Source organism: Gorilla gorilla, chromosome 18, assembly GCF_029281585.2.
Source record: "Gorilla gorilla gorilla isolate KB3781 chromosome 18, NHGRI_mGorGor1-v2.1_pri, whole genome shotgun sequence".
Classification (NCBI taxonomy): domain Eukaryota; kingdom Metazoa; phylum Chordata; class Mammalia; order Primates; family Hominidae; genus Gorilla; species Gorilla gorilla.
The window spans coordinates 31,317,387-31,341,497 of NC_073242.2; the positions used below are offsets into that span (position 1 = coordinate 31,317,387).

Consider the following 24,111-nt stretch of genomic DNA (forward strand, 5'->3'; position numbering starts at 1 on the left):
CCCCTTCCTCCATCTTCAAAGGCAGTAACATACCTGTTTCCATCATCACACTCCTACCTTTGACTCTTCGATTCTGCCTCCCCCTTCCACTTTTAAAGATCTTTATGATTCCATTGGGTCCAACCAGATATTCCAGGAAAATCTCCCTAAGATCAGCTGATTAGTAAACTTAATTTCACCTGCTGCCTTAATTGCCCTTTGCCATGTCACTTAACATACTCATGGGTTCCAGGGATGAGGATGAATTTCAAAGTTGCCATTCAATTTTTCATTCATATATGCATTCAATAAATATTGAGTATGTGCTACATAATCCATACTGTAGCAGGTGAGCTGGTAAATAAGACAGATGTTTCTGTCTTCATAAAAACCACATCTTTGCGGGGTGTCATTATTCTGCTGAACACAGTGGACAAGAAACTACTTTAGACAGAGTGGTCCTCAGGAGGGCTTCTCTGAAATGTGATCATGAGAAAGGGTTGCAAGCAGAAGGAAAAGGAAGTATGAAGATCCAGAGGCAGGAGAGAATTTAGAATGGCTTTGGTACTGAAGGGAAACTAGTCATGGGCTTAGGAGTCAGAGAGTCATGGGAAAGGGAAAAGTGGCCCCAGATGAAGCTGAAGGGGTGAAAAAGGGAGGAATCAGATCACCTAGAGTCTTGTGTGCTTTGCAGAGGCAGCTTGGTGCAATGATCAAAAGCCCAGACATTGGAAGGGAACTTACTTTCACTTAACACCTAATTTTTACCAGACTCTGTGCCAGGACCTTTAAATAGATTATCTCATTTAGTTCCTGGAACAAGTACATGAAATATGCATTGCAATTCCCATTTTGCAGATGAGAAAGTAGTGACTTAAACAACTAAATTATAAAGACACACTGATGTGAATTCTGAAATATCTGGCTCAGAGCCCTTGCTTTCTCCACCACTCAAGGCTCCTGTCCAAAAGATTTTGCCTTCTGTGCATGTGTGATTATGCAGCCAGGATCCTCTATCTTCTTTTTTCTCATTTAACTTGATAGACAGACTGCAGAACCTCAAAATCACCTGCAGTGGAGTGTCCCACTGAATTTGTGTTTTGCTTACTGCTTTATCAAGAGGTACATGAAATTCCTCTTGCCTGCTCTAAAGAGGTTGGATCATCAGTGAGACTGAACCTATAAGCTCTCCAGTCCCACTAGGGAGGATGCATGTTATTTAGGACACTGGCTGAGTTGCTAGTACAAGAGATCCAAAAACACAGTGACTCAGGCCAAGTAGGAATCTACTTCTCTTTCACAGATTAGTCCAGAGGTACATAGTCTAGGGCTGCCATAGTTTCTTTGCCCCTTGTAATCAGTCATCTAGGGATCTGGTTCCTTGCATTTTAATGTTCTTCTTTCCTCTGAAGTATTGTCCTCAACCACATGGTTGAAGTAGACTTGCCAGAACTCCATCAAATTCCAACGTGTAGAAAGAGGAAATAGAGAATGAAAGGCAAGTATTTTCCTTTCCAGTGCTGTGACTTGAAGCTGCATGCATCCGTTCTGCTCACACCCTGGAGGCAGTAATTTAGTTGCGTGTCCACACACAGTTGCAAGAGAAGCTAAGAAAGGTAGTCTCTACCTAGATAGTCACATACAGAGTGAAAGCTTGAGAAGTTCTACTGCCAACAAAATGAAAGAGAAAATAAATACTGGAGAAAAATTAGCACTCTGCCACAAAGGATGGCTGCCCTTTTGGTTTATCTAAAGTCCAGGCATTCTTTGCCCGCTGGATATGGTTTGTAGAATTTTTAGAACGAATAAATCTCTATTGTTCAGAAAAGAGAACCAAATTAATTTATTTTCTTTCTCAGGGGCTGAAAGTAAAAATGGCCTGATCCTGGGTAGGTCTCATTCACCTGCTGTCATTAGAAAAGGCATTGGAGTTGTGGGGACTATGGTGAGTGGATAAACAAACCTCATCCAGAACAGGACCTTTAAGAGGGGTTACCGTGAGAGTTACCAGCCTGCACTGCAATGTAGCCCAGCAGCGCTGGCTCCGTGTTCAACAGTGCCATCTTCTCTCGGTAGGAAACCCAAACAGGCTGACAAATACCAGCGCTTTTCCCTAATTGGGAGTACAAGTTGTGAGGACTCCTAATTATACAAGAACCCTGGAACTGGAGCAGAAAGTCTCAATAAGGTAATTCAGGACTTCTGGCCAACCTGGAAGCTGGTAACTCAAGTACTCTTGATTAAATTTGGGGAAAAATAATTTAAACTCATGATAGTACTTGCTCTTGAGGTATTAGTAGAAATGCTATTTCTGTCAATAAACAAAAGAGATTTTTTTAAAAATAAAAAAATCCCCTGAATATATCCTCAAACGGGATGCCAAAGCAAAGATTGATAAAATGCCAAAGATCTGGCTTAAAAAGATGCAAAGAATTCATGGAAGAGCCAATGTGACCCACTAAAACCACTCTAAGTGCAATTTTTGAATAAAATCCCACTTAAATGATTGTTTACCTGAGGTCAGTGGAGGACCAGGGCAGTCCCAATGAGTAAGGGACTTAACATGGGCCACGGGGGTACATATTGATGACAGGAATCGCCTGACAATCACTAAGCTGATGGCCTGTTCTCCATATGTTCCTCATCTCTCCACCTAAATTTAATGTATCCAACTTTTTGGAATCCTTCCTCTTAGTCTTGCATTCTGTATGTATATGAGGAAGGTGAGGAACTAGGGGTTGCCTAGGAGGGATGGAGAAGGATAAATGCAAAAATAACACTGAAGCGATGGCCTTGCAGCCAGATGACATTTTAGGTAGATCCGCACAAATGCCTACAAATGAAACTCTAGGGCCTCAAATGCTTCATCTGTGAAATGGGATGATTACTTGAATCACTGATATAAATTATGTGTTCTAGGAACAAACGGTGGCTCACGCCTGTAATCCCAGCACTTTGGGAGGCCAAGGCAGACGGATCACCTGAGGTCAGGGGTTTGAGACCAGCCTGGCCAACATAGTGAAACCCCATCTCTACTGAAAATACAAAAAAAGTTAGCCAGGTGTGGTGGCAGGCACCTGTAATCCCAGCTACTTGGGAGGGAGGTTGAGGTAGGAGAATCACTTGAACCCGGGAGGCAGAGGTTGCAGTGACCTGAGATCATGCCACTGCACTCCAGCCTGGGTGACAGAGTGAGACTCTGTCTCAAAAAACAAACAAATAAACAGGAGCAAAAGCCTAAGCTCAGCTTTGTGGCTCAAGAATAGTGTCCCTGAGGAGGCAGCATTTGAGGAGGGTGTAGAAGGAGGGGAGGGATTTCGATGGGCAGAGACGGTGTAGAAGTGTAGCAGAATTGTGGGAAGTAGATTGTGTGGAAGGCCTCCCCCAGCTTTTATCTCCTCAACAGTGAAGTGGGTTACAAGATTATTTTGCAAGTTAGAAATAATGTTTGTGGAACACACAGGACAGTGTATGACATTAAAAAAATAAATCAAGTGATTATGATTAAATTAACAACTAGTCACTGACTGTGACAAGGTTGGGGAATCTGAGACTCCCATGTAAGGGTAGTTATTTTGAAGGAAGACAATGCTGGTGGTGTCCCAGGCTCCTAATGGAGGCAAATGAAAATTCTCTCTGTGTGAAAGCATTTTCTATTTGGGTCATAAGAATTTCCATAGATTAAGATCAAGCCTCTGTGACCTTATAATCAAAGGCCACCAAACTCATTAGGACATAAGCCACCATGAGTGAGAATCAGCAGAATTAATAAACAACAAATTTTTACTCCCACAAACTTCAGATATTGGAACCATTGAAATAATCAGATACATAATATAAAATAATTCTGATTAAAATATTTAAACGAATAAAATATGGAATTAGAAAAATGGGAAAATAATCAACGTTTATAAAAAAATTATGAGGTATAGTTGAAAAATGATCAAATAAAAATTTTGGAAATCAAATATATAACTGTTGAAGTAAAAAACTCAATTCAATCAGCCGGGCCTGGTGACGCAGGCCTATAATCCCAGCTACTGAGGAGGCTGAGGCACAAGAATCGCTTGAACCCAGGAGGTGGAGGTTGCAGTGAGCCAAGATCGTGCCACTGCACTCTAGCTTGGGTGACAGAGTGAGAATCTGTCTCAAAAATATATATATAACAAAAAAATGAAAAATAAAATAAAAACTCAATTCGGATTAAAAATAGCAGGAAAGAGAATTAGAACTTGAAGATATGTCTAAAGAAATTATCTAGGGTGCAACAACACAAATAGATTATTAGGTGATTAAAACTATTAAAGAGGCCGGGTGCGGTGGCTCACTCCTGTAATCCCAGCACTTTGGGAGGCCGAGGCGGGCGGATCACGAGGTCAGGAGATCGAGACCCTCTTGGCTAACACGGTGAAACCCCGTCTCTACTAAAAATACAAAAAATTAGCCGGGCGCGGTGGCGGGCGCCTGTAATCCCAGCTACTCGGGAGGCTGAGGCAGGAGAATGGCGTGAACCCGGGAGGCGGAGCTTGCAGTGAGCCGAGATAGCGCCACTGCAGTCCGGCCTGGGAGAAAGAGCGAGACTCCGTCTCTAAAAAAAAAAAAAAACTATTAAAGAGAAGTTAGGAGATACAGAGGACAGAAAGAAACAGACTAATGTATGTCTAATATATTAGACATAATATTGGGAGAGAATAGAGAGACTGGATAAGAGGCAATATTAAAAGTGATAATAGAAATTTTGCAAAGGCTGGGCAGGGTGGCTCATGCCTGTAATCCCAGCACTTTGGGAGGCAGAAGTGGGTGGATCACCTGAGGTCAGAAGTTTGAGACCAGCCTGGCCAACATGGTGAAACCCTGTCTCTACTAAAAATACAAAAATTAGCCGGCCACGGTGGCACATGCCTGTAGTCCCAGCTACTCAGGAGGCTGAGGCAGGAGAATCGCTTGAACCCAGGAGGTGGAGGTTGCAGTGAGCCAAGACTGTGCCATTGGACTCCAGCCTGGACGACAGAGTAAGACTCTGTCCGAGAGAGAAAGGAGAGGAGGGGAAGAGAAGGGAGGGGAGGGGGAAAGAAATGTTGTAAAAATAGTAAAATACAGTCACGTACCACATAACATTTTGGTCAACAGACTGCATACATCAGTGGCTCCACAAAATTGTAATACTGTATTTTTATTGGACCTTTTCTATGTTTAGATATGTTTAGGCAGACAAAGGTTTACCATTGTGTTCCAACTGCCTATAGTATTCAGTAGAGTAACATGCTGTACAGTCATGTAGCCTAGGAGCCATAGGCTATACCAAATAGCCTAGGTGTGTAGGAGGCTACACTATCTAGGTTTGTGTAAGGACACTATGATATGCACACAATGATGAAATCACCTAATGACTCATTTCTCAGAACATATCCCGATTGTTAAGTGAGACATGATGAGATAGATAGATAGATAGATCATCATATACACAAACACACACATAAAATCTTCAGGTCCAAGCACAGCATATATAAGCAAGATGAATGCAAAGAAATTCATAGCTAGACATATTGCAGTGAAACCACAGAACATCAAAGGCAGAGAAGACTTAAAATCTCACAGGGGAAAGGGGCAGATAACCTTCAAAAACACTACATTTAGATCATCACCTGAGTTTTCAGGCAAAGCAATAGAAGCCAAAAGACTCTGGAATAATATATCCAAAATTCTAAAAGAAAACAACCATCATTCTAGAATTGCGCTTCAGGCAAATGTGTCTTTTAAGAATGAGTGTGAAATGACGACACTTCCATATAAACAAAAACTGAGAGATTTTTACCACTGATAAATTCCCACTAAAAGAATACTAAAAAAAAAAAAAAAAAGCCCAGAAAAAAAAATTTTGAGTGTAAGAAGAATAGTTAGCAAGTAAGCTTACAAACTGAGAGATAAATCTAAAATATTATCTGTATAAAATATTAATAGTAACAATCTGATTTGTGAGAATTTAAGATGAGATTGAAACTACTGACAACATTGACATTTAAGTAATGGGGAAGTCATTGACATTAAAGTATCATAAAGTCCTTATAGTATTTGGAAGGGGAAGTTAAGATATTTATGGGCTTTCAATTTTACTTGATACACACAATAAAATTTCAAGGGAGAGATGATAGAAAAGAGGTTTTAAATTTTTGGAATTTTAGAATTTTTAGAATCTTAATATTTGAATTTGGAATTTTAAAATTCCAACAAGTAAAGGGAAAAGCAGAGTTTGAAAACAAAACAAAAACAAACAAAAAACCTCAATTTAAAGAAAAGAAAAGAAGCATGAAGAAAAATGGAATAAATCTTAGAAACCATATAGTGTGAACAAAGCAAGTCTTAAAATATTTTTTAAGGCCAGGCACAGTGACTCGCACCTATAATCCCAGCACTTTGGGTGGCCAAGGCAGGCAGCTCACAAGGTCAGGAGTTCAAGACCAGCCTGACCAACATGGTGAAACCTCGTCTCTACTAAAAATACAAAAATCAGCCAGGCATGGTGGCACATGCCTATAATCCCAGCTACTCAGGAGGCTGAGGCAGGAGAATCACTTGGACCTGGGAGGTGGAGGTTGCAGTGAGCCAAGATCGTGCCACTGCACTCTAGCCTGGGCAACAGAACAAGACTCTGTCTCAAAAAAAAAAAAAAATTATTTAAGGTATGAGACCATCTTCATAAAGCTCAAAAGCAAGCAAAACTGATAAAGCTTTGTGGTAAAGCTAATAAAGCAAAGAAAGGGGATGATAAACACAAAACAGGATTGTAGATTTCCACATGGGGATAGGATGGGGGATGCAAGAGGCACTTTCCACTCAGATGGATCCAGTAGAACTAGTCATTTTAGTCAGTCAGTCAGGCACTTAATGTAGTTTGGATATTTGAGCCTCCAAACATCATGTTGAAATCTCTCCCCATGTTGGAGGTGGGACCTATTGGGAGGTGTTTGGGGCATGGGAGTTGATTGCTCATGAACGACTTGATGCCATTCTCAAAGAAGTGAGTTTTCATTTTGGGCTGGGTGCAGTGGATCATGCCTGTAATCCCAGCACTTTGGCAGGCAGAGGCAGGAGGATCACATGAGACCAGGAGTTCCAGACCACGCTGGCCAACATGAAGAACCTCTGCCTCCACTAAAAATACAAAAATTAGCAGGGTGTGGTGGTAGACGCCTATAGTCCCGGCTACTCAGGAGACTGAGGCACAAGAATCACTTGAACCTGGGAGATGGAGACTGCAGTGAGCCAAGATCATGCCACTGCCCTCCAGCCTGGGCAACAAAGGGATATCCTGTCTCAAAAAAAAAAAAGTTCTCATTCTTAGTCCCAGGAGAACTAGTTGCTGAAAAGAGCCTGGCATCTCCTCCTCTCTCTCTCGCTTCCTCTCTCACCATGTCATCTGTGCACAGTCCCTCCACTTCCCCTTCTGCCCTAAGTGGAAACAGCTTGAGGCCCCACCAGAAGCAGACGCAGTGTCAGGCTTCTTGTACAGACTGCAGAACCATACACCAAATAAACCTCTTTTTAAAATAAAGTGCCCAGTCTCAAGTATTCCTTTATAGCAACACAAATGGGCTAAGACAGCAATGATTTTATGGGTCTTCATTCTGTTGATATGTTTGATAACTTACATGTTATATATATATTATTTGTGTGTTTCAAATATTGCATTAAAAATATTTAAAAATAGGCCAGGCATGGTGGCTCATGCCTGTAATCCCAGTACTTTGGGAGGCTGAGGCAGGTAGATGGCCTGAGGTCAGGAGTTCAAGACCAGGCTGGCCAACATGGCGAAACTCCGTCTTTACTAAAAATAAAAAAAATAAAAAATAAAAAAAATTAGCCAGGTGTGATGGCCGGTGCCCGTAATCCCAGCTCCTCAGGAGGCTGAGGCAGGAGAATGGCCTGAACCCAGGCAGCAGAGGTTGCAGTGAGCCGAGATCACGCCAAGGCACTCCAGCCTGGGCAACAGAGTGAGACTCTGCCTCAAAAAAATATTAAAAATAAAATTAAATGCAGAAAACAATAGGAGGGTAAGTTTCCTGAGGACAAGAGCAAAACCAGAGCTTTTCTGTATCCCATCTATTGTACACACAGTGGGCCCTCAACAAATATCTGCTTACATTACAGCCAGGGAATTTGTTTACTTTAGTGCGTTACAAAAGAATGAGAAAAGCCGAGTCTTCTCAAAAGCAAATGTCAACGTGGCAGACAGAGGACTAAATTACATGATAACACAGCATATAATATAGTATAATGGGCATGATACAGGTAATAATGACAGAAAAACAAATCTGTTTTTCAGCCATGAATTACACTGTGTCTGTGGCTTTGGGCAAGAAGCATGCCTGTAGTTACCCTGGGCTGCAAGTTGTTAAATCATGATGGATGATCCCATAAGGAGCCAAACAAGATCAGTGGAATTCATTCATTTGCCGGGTGCCCTGGGAATTCTTTCATTTCCCCCCAGACCTGACTGCCTCCTCCTATTACTGGGGCAGCAGTTGGGCTATAGCACACAGACTAGCCATGAAGCGGGAGAGAGGCCCAGAAACACAAAGCCAGCATTCCAGGTCTAGCCACAAAGATTATAAAATAAGCAGCTCTCTACATCCAATCCAAAGCAACAAGAAGGTGGTTGGGAGGAGGCTGGAAGGACACACTCAAGAATTGAAACTTAGATCTGCAACTGCTGGTTTTGTGTCTGAGAGTGGATTATTTTGCCTGCATACAGCTCAGTTTTTGCATTAGGAAAATGGGAATCATAATGTCTAATTCAAGGATTATTTGGAAGACATCTGCTTGCACCAGATCTAGCACATAGTGGGTGCTCTGCAAATGTCTCCTTTCCTCAGTAAGTTTCCACACATCTTCACCTCTGACCTTCAACTTTTAAATAAAGAAGAGATTGCAATGCTGCATGACAGAGGAGAAAAATGCTATCTAAAACTACTACTGACTGCAGCTGCTTCTGTCCCTAAGGGAGAGACATTATTTCTCTCCAGACTAAATATATTTTCTTTAGCAAAATACTTTGATAGGCAGCTTTGGTTATGAAATGTGAGGCCCCCCAGGGCACAGTTTAGAAGAAGACAGTGAAACAAAGAAGTAGTGAAATAGCTCTGCGTTGTAAAAATGAACAGAGATGCCAGGGTTTGGCGGTATGCTAGGAGGCGCAGTGATAAGAGAAAGCACATTGCAACAGCAATCCCTGTTGCTGTTCTTCACCTGACAGCCCGTCCTCTCCTCTTCCACTGCTTTATAGCTGTCATGAGAAATTAATCTGGCCGAGCACTGTGGCTCTCACCTGTAGTCCCAGCACTTTGGGAGGCCAAGGCGGGCAGATGACAAGGTCAAGAGATCAAGACCATCCTGGTCAACATGATGAAACCTTGTCTCTACTAAAAATAGAAAAATTAGCTGGGTGTAGTGGTGTGTGCACCTGTAGTCCCAGCTACTCAGGAGGCTGAGGCAGGAGAATCGCTTGAACCCAAGAGGCAGAGGTCACAGTGAGCCGAGATTGCGCTACTGCACTCCAGTCTAGCGACAGAGCGAGACTCCGTCTCAAAAAAAAAAACAAAAGAAATAAATTATCTTCAATCTGAGGAAACCAATTTAGAAAAAGAAAAATAAACAAAATAAAGAAATTATCAGCATCTTACTTACTATATAGTCTACTTATTTACTGTATGTCTCTTCCCTCAAGAAAGTAAGTTTCCTAAGGGCAGCATTTATGTGTATTTTATTCATTGTTGTTTCTCCAGAGCCCAGAAGAGTGCTTGGAAAATAAGAGGTATTCATTATGTTTTTCTTCAATAAATGACTAAGAGGGGAGTTTTAAAGCAAAACTTCTACTGCCAAACTGCAGCTCAATGAGAATACAAAACTATTGTTTTAAGTGTGAGTTTAGGGGTTGTTTGTTATATGGCATTATTGTAGCAACAGCTGACTAATACAGATAGCAATATTGGTTGCATTCAGATATGATTTAAATCACATCAAAGTTGGAAGACTGAGGTTTGGGGCTCAGATTCTCCTGAATTTAATCCTGTCCCATTATATCAGAGCCTCCTTTTTCTCCTCTGTAGGGAATAAACCCTCCTTCTGGAGTGATGAAATGATAACCTTCTTCACAGGTCACTGTGAGAATTAAAACACCACTTTTTTCATAAAAAGCACTCAATAAATATCAGTCATTACCATCTATCTACTTAAACAATTCTGATGTTTAATGGTTTCACTTATTCTCCAGGTAAAGTCAGTCCTGCTAAAAAATGAACATAAGATTTTGATCCTGTACAGTGCTTGAAGTTAAAGGTATGTAATATGAAATAATATTTTTTGAATAAATTAGCAAAGTCAAATTAATTATAACACTTAAAGCTTATGAAGCAAAATGGTTATTTGCACTCATTAAAAATAGGTATAACTTCCTTGTTTTTTTGAGATGTAATATGACCATATTTTATTAAGAACCATAAAAAATCTTTAGATATTTTGATCAATGTCTACCTTCTAGAATTTATGTTAAGGAAATTATTGTAAATTTTTTAAAAAATATTTTGTGAATGCACATCTTTGTTGAAGCATATTTGGTTGCATACTACTTTGAATTCAGAAATAGAAAGTCACCAGAAAATGCCATTCTCATGCAAATAATCAAAACAAATTAGATGAGCTACGAAGCTATTTGGTAAAAAAAAAAACCTTCAGTGAACTAAGGACACAGAAAAATCCAAATGAACTAAATTCCACAAAGTGAAGATCATTTTAGAGGAGAGGAGAGATTTACTACAGGTCTTATCAAAAGCATGCTCTTTTGGATGTAAATATTTTTTACTTTAGCCTCTACTGTTCTTTTATACAGAATTTTCAGTATACAATCAAACATTAGAAGACATATTAATATTTTTTTAAAGAACAACAAAAAAGTGGCCTATAGTTAAGAGTAGAAACAATCAAGAAAAACAGATCCACAAATGACTCAGATGTTGGAATTATTAGACAGGGAATTTAAAATAACTATAATAAAAATGCCAAAAGCCTAACAAAAAATATAGATAACATGCATGAAGAAATGCAAAATTTCCTAAAGACATGTTCACCAGGAAATGTTAGAAGAAAATCAAATGGGATAAGTAGCAATGAAAAATACAATATTAGAAATCAATAACATCAGATGTGCTTAACAGCACACTGGGAAAAAAAACAGATGAAAGCATCAGGGACAAAAGGCAGATCGATAGAAAGTATCCAAACTGAAACACAAAATGCAAAAATAGTGGAAAAAATACAACAGAATATTCAAGATCTGTTGGACAGTATAAATGAATCTAACATGATATCAAGTGATGTAATAGAATTTCCAGAAAGAGAAGAGAAAAACTGGATAGATAATATATTTGATATGATAATAACCATCTCAGAACATTCCAAAATGGATGAAAGACATAAACCTGTAGAGCCAAGAAGCTCAGTGAACCCTAAGCAAGATAAATATAAAGAAAACCTTACCTAGCTATGTAACAACCAAAAATCACATAAAACAATAAACAGCAAATCTAAAAAGCAATAGGAATAAAATGACACATTAAATACATTAGAAAAAAATTTATGATGGCTAACTTTTCATCAGAATCTAGAATAAAGCCAGAAAACAATTAAATGACATCATTGAGTACAACAAGAAAAAAGAAATGGAAGCAGAGAATTCTATGTCTAGCAAAAAATATCCTTCAAAATGAAGATGAAATAAAGATATCCTTAGAGAGACAAAATCTGAGATACTTGCTGATACTTCAGGATGAGGGAAATTATATCAGATGGAACCCCAGATGTGCAGAAAGGAATTAAAAACACCAGAAAAGGTAAATATTTGTATAAATGGAAAAGACCTTTTTTTGACTTTTATTTTTACATTTATAATTTCTCAAATATTTAAGTGACTATTTACAGTGTAGACTGGAAATAATAACAATGTATGATAGGATTAATACCATATATGTCACTATAACACAGAATATAACAAGAGCACAAAAGGCAGGATTGGACATAAGTGGAATTATACTGCAGCATGATTTTTATACTGTGAATTAGGTTAAACATTGTTTGAAGGTATACTGTGAACATTTACATGTAGTTTCTATAGTAACCACTAAATTTTTAAAAAAGGAAATATAATCTAACTAGCCACAGAGGATATAAAAGTAATATTAAGAATACTTAATTTTCCCCTGAAAAGACAAAAATGAACAAAGGAATAAAGAATAAATACCATAAATATAAAACAAATACCAAGATGGGAGACATAAGTCGAATCATATCAATAATTACCTTAAATGTAAATGGACTAACTCCTCTAATAAAAAGTCAGAGCTTAGTAAATTGGATATGAAAGGCAACACCCAACTATAGGTTGTTTTTGAGAAGCACAATTTTATTATAAAGATACAGGCCAATAGAAAGTAAAAGGATAGAAAAAGATATAGTATGAAAACACCAAAAATAAGAAATCTGGTATGACTATGTTAATATCAGACAATGTAGCATTTAAACAAAGAGTATGACTGGATATTAAGAAGAATACCTCAAAATAATAAAAAAAGGATAATTGAGAAGAAAACAATCATGAATATAGATGTACCTAACAACACATTTCCAAAACTCATGAAGGAAAAACTGACAGAACTGAAAGGAGAAATTAAAAAAAATTCACAATCATAGTTGGAGAATGTAAACCCTCTTGGTGCAGGTTGAACATCCCTTATCCAGAATGCTTGAGACCAGAAGGATTTTGGATTTTTCCGGATTTTGGAATATTTGCATTATACTTACTGGTTGAGCATTCCTAATATGAAACTCCAAATCCAATGAGCATTTACTCTGAGCACTCAAAAAGTTTTAGATTTTGAAGCATTCCAGATTTCAGATTTTCAAATTAGGGATGCTCAACTTATAACTGATAGAACAAGCAGATCAAAGATTCAGTAAACACTATTTGAACAACTCTGTAAACCAAACTGACATAATATTTTAAACTACTACATCCAACAGCTGCAGAAAACTCATTCTTTTAAAGTTGTCATGGAACATTCAGTAAAATAGACCATATTCTGGATCATATAAAAGTATTAATGAATATCAAAGAATGAAATCATACAGAGTAACACGATAGAATAAAATCATTCACAATAAGACATCTAGCAAATCCCCTATGTATTGGGCAATAAAACAACCCTCTCCTAAATAACCCATAGATCAAAAAAGAAATCATAAAGGAAACTGTAAAATATTTTGAACTGAATAATATGAAAATATATCAAAATTTGTGAAATAAAGCTAACGCAGTGCTCAGAAGAAAATTTATGACTTTAAATACTTACACTGGAGAAGAAAGGTATATACAACCTTCCATCTTAAGAAGCTAGAAAAAGAAGAATAAGGTAAATCTAAAGCAAGTAAAAGAAAGGAAATACTAATAGTAAAGTGGCAATACAAAGTCTTAACAACAATGGACAAAAAAAAGAGGGAAAGCACAAATTGCCCACATAAATAAAAATGAAACGTCACTACATATTCTAAAAATGTTAAAAGTGATAAATATTAAAACATTCTAACAATTCAACAACTTATATTAATTAATCCAAATCACAAATTACTAACAACTGAAGACACAGAAAATCAATAACCCCATAGCTATTAAAGAAATTAAATTTGTAAAACCTTTCTAAAAAGAAAATTTTCCACATATATGGTTCATTAGTAAATTCTACAAAACATGTAAGGGAGAAATATCAATAATGCACAAATTCGGAACATAGAGGAAGAGGTATCACTTCCCAGTTTAATATAGAAGGCCAGCATCACCCTGACCCCAAAATACAACAAAGCTATTACAAGTAAAAAAATAACAGCCTAATCCCTCACGAACATAGGCACAAAAATTCGTTGTTTTTTTTTTTTTTTTTTTTTTGACACGGAATTTCACTTTTGTTGCCCAGGCAGGAGCACAGTGGCACAATCTCGGCTCACTGTAACCTCCCCCTTCCGGTTTCAAGCGGCTCTCCTGACTCAGCCTCCCAAGTAGCTGGGATTACAGGCACCCACCAACACGCCCAGCTAAATTTTGTATTTTTAGTATAAACGGGGTTTCACCATGTTGGTCAGGTTGGTCTCAAACTCCTGACCTCGTGATCTGCTCGCCTTGGCCTCCCAAAGTGCTGGGATTACAGGTGTGAGCCACCGCACCTGGCTTCTTTCCCCAGATTCTTAGCCCAAATTACATTGTGACTCTTGGGCTGTGACTAGGTCACATGCTCTCTTTGAACCAATCACTGTGTCCAGATGAATGCAATGCACTCATTGTCTAAGGTTGGGAACACATTTTGGGCACAGGGAATGGCCTTTCAAAACTGTACATCAAATCATGTCCCTTTCCAGTCTGAGGTCCTCTCCAGCAATGATTCTCAATCAGGTCGAGTTTGCCCTCCCAGGGGACATTTGGCAACGTAGGGAGGCATTTTTGGTTGTCACAACGTCAGGGTGTGTGTGCAGGTACATTCCTGGCATTTGGTGGGTAGGGGCCAGGAATGAGGCTAAAACATCCTGCAATGGGTCAGGTATGTTGGCTCAAACCTGTAATTCCGGAGCTTTGTGAAGCCGCGGCAGGAGGATTGCTTGAGCCCAGGAGTTTGACACCAGCCTGGGCAAAATGACAAAACACCGTATCTACAAAGAAAAATACAAAAATTAGCTAGGCATGGTCGCACGTGCCTGTGGTCCCAGCTACTAGGAAGGTTGAGGCAAGAAGATCCCTTGATCCCAGGAGTATGAGGCTGTCGTGAGCTCTGATCATGCCATGCCACTCCAGCCTGGGTGACAGAGGGAAACCCTGTCTCAAACAAACAAACAAACAAACAAACAGGCCAAGCATGGTGGCTCAGACCTGTAATCGCAGCACTTTGGGAGCCTGAGGCAGGCAGATCGCTTGAGCCAGGAGGATTGCTTGAGCCCAGGAGTTCGAGGCTGCAGTGAGCTATGATCATACCACTGCACTCTGCACTCCAGCATGAACAACAGAGCAAGACCTTCTCCAGAAAAAAATAAAACCCCTCAAAACCAGATAAAGATATCTGCAAAGATAACAGGAAATAATATTTCTCCCAAGGACACTGCAGCTGTAAAGTGCCATGGTGACTTCCTACTGTGAACCACTGCTTTCTGACTTGCTGAGAAACTTTGTTTCATGAAATCATAGATAGATAATTTGTAGTTTGAAAATATATCAGTACAGGCCGGGTGCAGTGGCTCACGCCTGTAATCCCAGCACTTTGGGAGGCCAAGGCAGGTGGATCACCTGAGGTCAGGAGTTCGAGACCAGCCTGATCAACATGGTGAAACCCTGTCTCTACTAAAAACACTATTGGTGGCGGGTGCCTGTAATTGCAGCTACTTGGGAGGCTGAGGCAGAACTGCTTGACCCTGGGAGGTAGAGGTTGCAGTGAACTGAGATCGTGCCGTTGTACTTCAGTCTGGGCGACAAGACCAAAACTCTGTCTCAAAAAAAAGAAAAAAGAAAAGAAAAGAAAATATGTCAGCACAAATGAAATTTTTTCCTCTTGCTTGGAGGATCTGGGCAGTTGGATACCCAGGCACAGCAATTCAGATAAGGGTTCCCTGAACAAAATGGTCCACATTTACTAAACTTTAGAAGTTAATTTTTGCCTTTGTTTGGTGAAGCAACCCATAGCTGCTCAGTTGCTCTGGTGTCCCTCTCCCTCCTTTTTTTTTTTTTTTTGACACAGGGTCTCACTCTGTTGCCCAGGCTGCAGTGCAGTGGTGCAATCACAGCTCAGTAGAACCTCTACCTCCTGGGCTCAAGCAATCCTCCCACCTCAGCCTCCCGAGTAGCTGGGAATACAGGCATGTACCACCATGCTTGGCTAATTTTTGTATTGTTTGTGGAGATGGGGTTTTGCCATGTTGCCCCAGCTGGTCTTGAACTCCTAGCTTCAAGTGATCCCCCAGCCTTGGCCTCCCAAAGCGCTGGGATTATAGGCGTGAGCCACCATCCAGCCTTTCCTTGTTTTCAGTAAATGAATAAACCTGACTTTCTCAGTAAAGGTTAGTCCCTGGTGGCCAGGCTGGTCTCGAACTCCTGGGCTCAAGCAATCCTCCCACCTCGGCCTCTCAAAGTGCTGGGATTATATGTGTGAGCCATCACGCTCAGCCTCATTTATGTATTTGTTATGGCTGCCTTTGCACTCCCATGATAGATGTGAGAAATGGTGGCAGAGACTGCAGGGCCTGCAAAGCCTAAAAAATTTACAATCTGGCTCTTTACAGAAAAACTTTGCTGACCCCTGGTCTAAATGTTCTGAGTACATAAGTGAGCAAAACATAGCTAAATCCCTCCATCATGGAGCTGAAATTCTAGTGGGAAAAAGAAAAAGATTTACATACTTACAAGACACCATAAATACATCTAGTACATGACTTGTATATAACTTAGGGTAATTAAATGGTAAGAAAAAAAGTGTCTGGGCATGGTGGCTCACACCTGTAATCCCAGCACTTTGGGGGGCCGAGGTGGGCGGGTCACCCGAGGCCAGGAGTTCAAGACCAGCCTGGCCAACATGGCAAAACCCTATCTCTACTAAAAATACAAAAATTAGCTGGGTGTGGTGGTGCCAACCTGTAATCCCAGCTGCTCGGGAAGCTAAGGTGGGGGGAAGCACCATGCCCGGCCTGCTTCCACTTTTTGGCTACTGTGAATAATGCTGTTGTGAACATGGGTGTACAAATATCTGTTCGAACCCCTGCTTTCATTACTTTTTTTTTTTTTTTGAGATGGAGTTTCACTCTTGATGCCCAGGCTGGAGTGCAATGGTGCAATCTCGGCTCACCACACCCTCTGCCTCCAGGGTTCAAGCGATTCTCCTGCCTCAGCCTCCCGAGTATCTGGGATTACAGGCACGCGCCACTGTGCCCGGCTAATTTTATATTTTCAGTAGAGAGAGGATTTCTCCTTGTTGGTCAGGTTGGTCTTGAACTCATGACTTCAAGTAACGCACCTGCTTCGGGATCCCAAAGTGCTGGGATTACAGACGTGAGCCACTGCGCCCGGCCTCACTTATTTTGGTTATATACCTAGAAGTAGAATTGTCGTATTTTTTTCCAACAGGATTTTATACCAAGGACAAAGGGAGGCCATGGGAAGCTGCATGCAGGGTGCTTTAGTAGGTCCCCTGGGGCTGCTGTGAGGCGTTCTGATTGTAGTGGGGAAAGAAAGGAAGTGGGGAGACCAAGGAGGAGGTAGGTACAGAAGTTCAGGTCACAGGTAGCAGCAGCTTCAAGGTCCCAATCTGGGCCAGGCGCTCACGCCTGTAATCCTAGCACTTTGGGAGGCCAAGGCGGGCGGATCACTTGATGTCAGGAGTTCAAGACCAGCCTGGCCAACATGGTGAAACCCCGTCTCTACCAAAAATACAAAAATTGGCTGGGCGTGGTGGTGTGTGCCTGTAGTCCCAGCTACTTAAGAGACTGAGGCAGGAGAATCGCTTGAACCTGGGAGACGGAGGTTGCGGCGAGCCAAGATCCTGCCACTGCACTCCAGCCTGGGTGACAGAGCGAGACTCTATCTTAAAAAAGATAAAAATAAAATAAAATAAATGCTCTCAGTCTGGCTGGGGAGGCCATATGGAGCAAATAAATAAATGAATGATTACAAATAGTGAAAAGTACTCCTAAATAAACGAACAAGAACAGAGTGCTGTGATTACAGGAAATAAAAAGAGGAACTCTGGCATTCTCTGAGCTACCTATCAGTTTAGTGATGCTTGAAATCCAAAATTCAAATCTTGCATTTTAATCATGAATCACTTTGCTGCCAGTTGAGTGGGTTTGATGCAGGGCCGAGTCTGTTGGTCTAAGGGTTTGTTACATTGTGAGAGCCCCTAATGGGGAGGAAGGGGCTTAGAAAGAAGGCAAAGGGGGTGGTGTGAGCCTGTGGCTGAAAAGAGTTGCACAGAGAGGCTTGGTGGTTAGGAGCAGAGCTGGGCCTTATCTCTGCCACATCCCAGCTGCTGGATCTGCAACAAATTACTTCTTCCCTCTAAACCCAGTTTCCGCTTTTGGAAAATGGTAGACTAATTTGTTTGTTCTATAATTACTTCCTTCTTTGTTTTGCTCACTCCTGTGTTTACAGCACCTGATAAAGTATCCGGCACACAGGAGACTCGCAATAAATTTCTTTCTTGCTTTTCTTTCTTTGCTTTTCTTTCCCTCCTTCCCTCCCTCCCTTCTTTCTTTCTCGCTGTCTTTCTCGCTCTTTCTCTTTCTCTCTCTTTTCTTTCTCTCTCTCTCTTTCTTTCCTTTCTTGATGGAGTCTCACTCTGTCTCTGAGACTGGAGTGCAGTGGCGCCATCTTGGCTCACCTCAACCTCTGCCTCGTGGGTTCAAGTGATTCTCCTGCGTCCACCTCCTGAGTAGCTTGGATTACAGGCATGCGCCACCATGCCTGGCTAATTTTTGTATTTTTAGTAGAGACGGTGTTTCACCATATTGGTCAGGCTGGTCTTGAACTCCTGACCTCAGGTGATCCACCCGCTTCGGCCTCCCAGAGTGTTGGGATTACAGGCGTGAGCCACCGTGCCCGACTCACGTTTATTTATTTTCTATTTTAAAAATTTTAATTGAGGCTGTGCACGGTGGCTCATGCCTGTAATCCCAGCGCTTTGGGAGGCTAAGGCAGGAGGGTCGCCTGCGGCCAGGAGTTCAAGACCGACTTGGGTAACGTAGTGAGATCCAATTTTACAAAAATATTACAAAAAATGTTAGGCGTGGTGGTGTGTCCCATAGTCACAGCTACTTGGGGGGCTAAGGCAGGAAGATTGCTTGAGTCCAAGAGTTTGAGGCTACAGTGAGCACCACTGCTCTCTAGCCTGAGCAACAGAGCAAGAACAAGATCATAGCTCAAAAAAATTGTTTTGAGTTTAACTTTCATAGAGCAAAGTACAGCAACTTTAAATGTCCTCCTTCTCTGTGACTCAGCTTTGGAGTCAGCGGACCGGGTTCAAATCCCAGCCCTACAAGTGATTAGCCAGGTGACCCTGGGCAGAGGGAATCACTCAACCTCTCTGCACCTGGGTTTCTTCCTTCATTAAAGTGGATAGTTTACAGGATGAAATGAGGGCACAGTTAAGGCGCCCGGTACACTCCAGGCAGGTAGGGGGCTCCGTTCACGTTACTTTCCCCTGGTGACGGTTACTGTCCTTAAACAGTATTTGAAAAGTGGTCGCAGGGTGTGTGGCCCCAAAGATCCCAGGCGCTTCCGGAAGGCGAGCCAACGCTCCCCAGGCCCGTCCGCGAGCGGGTGGGCCTAGGCCTTGGAGGATCTGGGGTGGGGGTGGCGCGGGGTCCAGGCGCGGGGTCCAGGCCCGGGGCGCCGAGAGGTGGCTGGTCTGGCTGCCCACGCCGAGACGCGCGAGGTGAGCGAGCGCCGGGGCGGGGTGGGGCGGGGCCGCCGCATCCCCGTGACGCGCGGGCCAACCAGGCGGCGTTGCGGCCCCGGCCCGGCTCCCTGCGCCGCCGCCGCCGCCGCCGCCGCCAGCAGCCGGGCCCGATCACCCGCCGCCGCCGCCGCCGCCGCCGCCGCCGCCAGCAGCCGGGCCCGATCACCCGCCGCCGCCGCCGCCGCCGCCGCCGCCGCCGCCGCCAGCAGCCGGGCCCGATCACCCGCCGCCGCCGCCGCCGCCGCCGCCGCCAGCAGCCGGCCCGATCACCCGCCGCCGCCGCCGCCGCCGCCGCCGCCAGCAGCCGGGCCCGATCACCCGCCGCCGCCGCCGCCGCCGCCGCCGCCGCCGCCAGCAGCCGGGCCGATCACCCGCCGCCGCCGCCGCCGCCGCCGCCGCCGCCGCCAGCAGCCGGGCCCGATCACCCGCCGCCGCCGCCGCCGCCGCCGCCGCCAGCAGCCGGGCCCGATCACCCGCCGCCGCCGCCGCCACCGCCGCCGCCGCCAGCAGCCGGGCCCGATCACCCGCCGCCGCCGCCGCCGCCGCCGCCAGCAGCCGGGCCGATCACCCGCCGCCGCCGCCGCCGCCGCCGCCGCCGCCGCCAGCAGCCGGGCCCGATCACCCGCCGCCGCCGCCGCCAGCAGCCGGGCCCGATCACCCGCCGCCGCCGCCGCCGCCGCCGCCGCCGCCAGCAGCCGGGCCCGATCACCCGCCGCCCGATCACCCGCCGCCGCCTGCGCCACCGGCATGGCGTTCAGGGGCTTCTGCAGCGCCGATGGCTCCGACCCGCTCTCGGTACGTGCCGGGGGCCGCGTGAGGCCGGCGGGACGGAGGGAGGCCGGCGGGGAGGGAAAGCACCGGGCCCGCAGCCGCCCGGGGCACCCCGCTCCCCGCTCTGCTGCCGGCCTGGGGGGCCCGGGACCCTCACGTCGCCCGCGGCCCAGCCCCTTTCGGGGGTGCAAGGCATGGGGGAAACTTGGGTGACTCAGTTCCTGCGGAGCAGAGCGTGGGGGGCCGCGTGCCCAGCCCTGGGGTTTTGGAGGGTCGGGTCGGGTCAGAGCCGCCGTGAGGAGGCCTTCCTGTTTTGGGCTTCCCGTCTGTAAAAACAACCTTCCAGGGAAGGGGACGCTAGAGATGGGGGGCGGGAAGAGGGGTGTCTCTCTGCTTCTGTTTTCCCATCTTTTTTGTGGTTAGGGTTCCCCCTTTTCACGAAAAATACTCCGTGACCAACGGGGTGAGCTGGGGAGGGGCTTAGATTGTAGAAAGGGACTTTCATTGTCTCCCCAAAGTTGTTGTACAAGCCACGTTACTCTTCTGTGGTTACCTAGCTTTGTTTTTTTTGTTCTTTCTACTTAAATAATGCGGGGGAAGTTTGGTGGAACCAGGGAAGAAGGGGGATGTTCACCCTTGATGTGCCCTACCTGACCCTCGGCTCGGGGCAGACTTGGGGTGCAGCTGAGGACGCCCAGGACCCTGGTAGCTGTGGTCCTGCCCTCCCTTCCCTGCAACACGTGGAGCTCTGCAGATTCTGCAAGGCCCCTGGGCTCAAGCGATCCTTCTGCCTCGGCCTCTCAAAGTGCTGGGATTACAGGCGTGAGCCACCATGCCCAGCCGAAAATGGCTTTCTTGAGAGATCAGCTTTGAAGCTCTGCTCCTTCATTTTAAAGTGCCCCAGGAGAAGTGGACGATTACAAAGGTGAGATTCCACTTAAGTGTTCGCTTAGTTTAACTGTGGGATTCATCTCCTGGGGAGGTTACCAGGTTCTGGAAAGTGGGTGTTAATGACCAGGGAGGGTGGCCCTAGGCTAGCATCCTGTAACCCTCAGGAATTGAGATTTTTATGGAGGTTTTCTCTTCCTCTCTGTGAGTTTTTTCTCTGAGAAACCTGTCTAGGGAGGGAGGCTCTAGGCTACATCCTGTAACCCTCAAGTAGTAATTGAGATTTTTATGGAGCTTTTGTCTTCCTCTCTGTGAGTTTCCTCTCTGAGGAACCTCAGTCTACCTTTTACTGGCCTCCTAGGTAATACTTGTTTGGAGAATATGTGTGATGTCTAAGTCTTCCCAGTACAAGAAATTTGTGTGGTGTTTGGTTGATGGATGGATGGAGTCTTGTTCTGTCGCCCTAGCTGATTGCGCCACTGCACTGCAGTCTCGACCTCCGAGGCCAAGTGACCCTCCCAACTCACCCTCCCAAGTAGCTGGGACTACAGGCATGCACCAGCACACCCGGCTAATTTTTTTTTTTTTTTTTGTAGAGATGTGGTTTCACTATGTTGCCCAGTTCGGTCTTGAACTCCTGAGCTCAAGCGGTCTCCCAGAGTGCTGGGATTACAGGTATGATCCACCACGCCCAGCCTTGTGTGGTCTTTGATACCCCTGGGTTCATTGTATTGTTCTTCCCACACTGGTTTTCATTCATTCATTTATTCAGTCATTATTAATTGAGCAGCTACTATGTGCTGCTGCTGCTCTAGACACTGAGGATACAACAGTGAACAGGACAGACCAGGCCCATGTTCTCATGGGGTTTACACTGAGGGTGACGGAAATGATTTCAGATGCTGGCAAGTGCTGCAAAGACTTGAACCGGGAAAAACTGGGTGAGGTGCAAACTACTACGGAGGGATGTCCACAGAAGGCCTTTCGGAGGCGGTGAGGTTTGACCCCAGAGCTCAGTGGCAAAGCTGGCCATGCAAGGATGTGTGGGGGAAGGGAGTCCCAGAGTGGGAAGAGAATGTGCATAGGCCTTGAGGAAGATCATGGTGTGGTTAAAGTACTGAGGAGTTTAACTCAAAGGAACTGCAGAGCCCATCTCATAAAAATCTCGCCTGGAGCATTCGGCAAAATGCATAAAGCACTAACACAATGGCTTGTGGTCCTGGAATTTCCAGGGGAGGCACTTACAAGCTTGGGAAGGAAGTACCCAAGCTCAGCAAGGAAGTAGAGCAATGCATGGTCCCTGGCAGAAGCAAGAACCTTCTGATCTGTTTATGTTTGAATGAATCTCAGGTTTTTTGTTGTTGTTTTTTTTTTTAAATAGATGGGGTCTTGCTATGCTGCTCAGGCTGGTCTCGAACTCCTGGGCTCAAGCAATCCACCCACCTTGGCCCTTCCATGTGCTGGGATTACAGGCATGAGGCGCTACGCCCTGCTGAATCTCAGGTCTTAAAAATTCAGTTTATATTGTTTTATGAGTCTCTTCTCTTTCTCAGAACCTTAACTGAAACGTTTGCGATCAAGACCAACTTGGGTTTCCCCACTCCCCAGTTGCCTTTGATTCTCCGCCAAAGGCTTGTTAGTAAGATGATGAGGTACTTTTTTCCTGTGGTTAAGAGGATTTTCTATAGGTTGCTAGAAAACTCTTCTTTTAAAACAAGATGTTGTTGAATTGATCTGGCTGATTGCAGGAGGAAGATCTTGTACTGCAACTTTGTTGATGATGCTAATACTTTAAGGTGAATATTCTAGAAGAATATAAAGGGAAAAGTGAAAGTTTTAGTATGTTCCCACCCTGCCCTTTGTTCCCAGAAGTAGCCTTTGTTGATGATGGTTGTTGATGATAGTTTCTTGGGTGTTTTTCGAGAAAAGTTTCAAGTATATGCAAATGTATATGCAAGAACGTGTTCGTTTGTATATGTTTACATATTCATTTTTTCCCTCCCTAGTTGGGTATTTTAAATACTGTTTTGTCTCTTGTTCTCTTCACTTAACCAGTGTTGATTTTCTTGCCATTTTAAGCCCATGCAAATTGAAAGTAAAAGCCAATCAAATCAACTTTTTTTTTTTTTTTTAACAAGCCACGCATTTGCCTGTTAAATGGCTGAGCCATGTATTCACCCAGTCCCCTCTTGGTGTCTATCAAGGTCATTCCCAGTTCCTGGTTTCTTGCTGTGATAAGCAGTGCTGTATTGAAGGCACATGTATGCAAATATATGCAAATGATTCAGCAGAATAAATTTTCCCACAGGAAATTGCTAGGTTGACAGTACGTGCATTTTGAAATTTGATAGTTAATTGTCAGGTTACTGCAGCAGTTTATACTCCCACTAATGGGCCCACCAGCACTTATTAAGCACCTGTTGTTTTCCTGCCATATCAGAAAAATTGAGCAAGCTGGGAAGTGATCAGGCCCATGTTGCTTGGCTGTGTGTGAGAGGGCTTTGCCCAGTTAAGTTAAACCTTATATTCCAGAGGTCAGGAGATCAAAGCAGAAGTGTGCTTTGGTTTTGTTCAGTTTTTTAAAAGATGTGTTTAAATTTTAAACATTTTTGGACTTATTTTAAAAATTGCTTTTATCTTTTTTTTCAGAAGAATTTTAAAAATTGCTTTTAAATCAATAATTTAACAATGTGTAAAAACATTACTGATAATCTCACCATGCTAATGTCACTCTGATTTTTACACCTAAACTAATTTAATTGCAGAGTTTTCTGATCACAAGTGACATGTGTTCCATATGACAGAACAAACAATACAAAGATATTTAAATAAAGCCTGAACATGGTACTGATATTAGTTTGTTCATGCTGCTGTGAAAAAATACCTGAGACTGGGTAGTTTATAAAGGAAAGAGGTTTAATTGACTCACAGTTCTGCATGGCTG

The 24,111-nt window shown here is 43.6% G+C and overlaps 1 protein-coding gene across 3 annotated transcripts in view; it reads left to right on the top strand.

Annotated features, from left to right (window-relative positions):
• Positions 1 to 20,170: 20,170 nt before the first annotated feature.
• The window catches only part of LOC115933223 (serine/arginine repetitive matrix protein 2), a 124,605-nt gene continuing 120,664 nt past the window's right edge, over positions 20,171 to 24,111 (top strand). For all 3 annotated transcript variants that reach the window (XM_063699602.1, XM_063699603.1, XM_063699604.1), the window contains exon 1: positions 20,171 to 20,303. The gene's annotated coding sequence lies outside the window, so the exon portion shown is untranslated. The remainder of the gene's footprint in view (positions 20,304 to 24,111) is intronic.